Genomic DNA, 1,058 nt, shown 5'->3' on the forward strand with positions numbered 1-1,058 from the left:
AGGGTCAGGGCCAGGGGGTCCCCGCCGGCCGAGAGCCCCGCGGTGCACGCGCGCGCAGCCGGACCCTCGCCATGGGATGCACCTCAGTCGGCTCGTAATGATAATGACATTGATGTCCCTGCGGGGGAGGCTGGGAGGGAGGGGGTGGCTCTGCCAGGCTCTGCCAGGCGTACAGTGCAAACGCAAACGCAGTGCGACGACGAAGACGAGAAATTCAAGACACTCGCCCTCCGCTCACTCCTCCCTCACCGCCCTCCTGCACATGTGCAGTCGCTCATCCGTCATCCGAGCGGTGTCGCCTTATGCAACGCGACCGTCCTCCGTCACCCTGCCCCCGCCCCGCCCCGCACCGCATGGACCTGCGGTTGGCTCTATCGAATGTCACTCTCGTTACCGACACTTACTTTATATGGTGCACTGCGGCAAATAAGCTTTAACATCAGGTACATTCAATACTCCAACATTGATGGTTTTATGATATTGACATCTCGAGTTACTTAATTTAAAACTGTGGGAAATTTGCTGCTGACGCGGTTGTAGTTATTTTTCAGTGTACACCTTTTTCCGAGCCTAGTAGTGACGGGCACAACTTCCCGTGCACCCCGAGGGGGTGCGCTGTACTGTGCGGCCAGTACCGAAAATAGACAGTCCTATCACCCTCCTGGGCACCGGTGGGTGGCCGATGCGTAAGCTGCCAAGACTGGAGACTGGTCACTGTGCGACACCCCCGGACACCCCGAACTTGTGGTTATACATCCCCATGAACCCACCATTTCGGCGCCGGACCCGTCAACTTCCCGATAAACAATAAACTATGCATGATTTTTTTTAAATCAGACCTGTTAACGGATAGATGGTGAAGTACAGACACTAGGTGAATTAAACAGCACAGGTATTGTGAATATTTCTGTTTCAAACGAAATCTTCCTGCAGATAGGACCATAGACAAGCGATGAAAAATGTTAACTTAACGATACCTCACGATGACACTTCCACACGCCTACACCATAAGGGGTAACCGGTGAGCGGGGGGACTCACCGCACAGCTGAGCCGGCGA

The 1,058-nt window shown here is 54.5% G+C and overlaps 1 protein-coding gene across 2 annotated transcripts in view; it reads right to left on the bottom strand.

The window, feature by feature from the left end:
* LOC113202877 (protein borderless) overlaps nt 1-1,058 on the bottom strand; it is a 14,207-nt gene that overhangs the window by 11,347 nt on the left and 1,802 nt on the right. Inside the window, exon 1 of one of the 2 annotated variants that reach the window (XM_052265556.1) lies at nt 1,040-1,058. The exons of the other annotated variant lie outside the window; for it this stretch is intronic. The gene's annotated coding sequence lies outside the window, so the exon portion shown is untranslated. The remainder of the gene's footprint in view (nt 1-1,039) is intronic. 2 annotated transcript variants of the gene reach the window in all.

Source organism: Frankliniella occidentalis, unplaced genomic scaffold (assembly GCF_000697945.3).
Source record: "Frankliniella occidentalis isolate FOCC.00 unplaced genomic scaffold, Focc_3.1 Scaffold28, whole genome shotgun sequence".
NCBI lineage: Eukaryota > Metazoa > Arthropoda > Insecta > Thysanoptera > Thripidae > Frankliniella > Frankliniella occidentalis.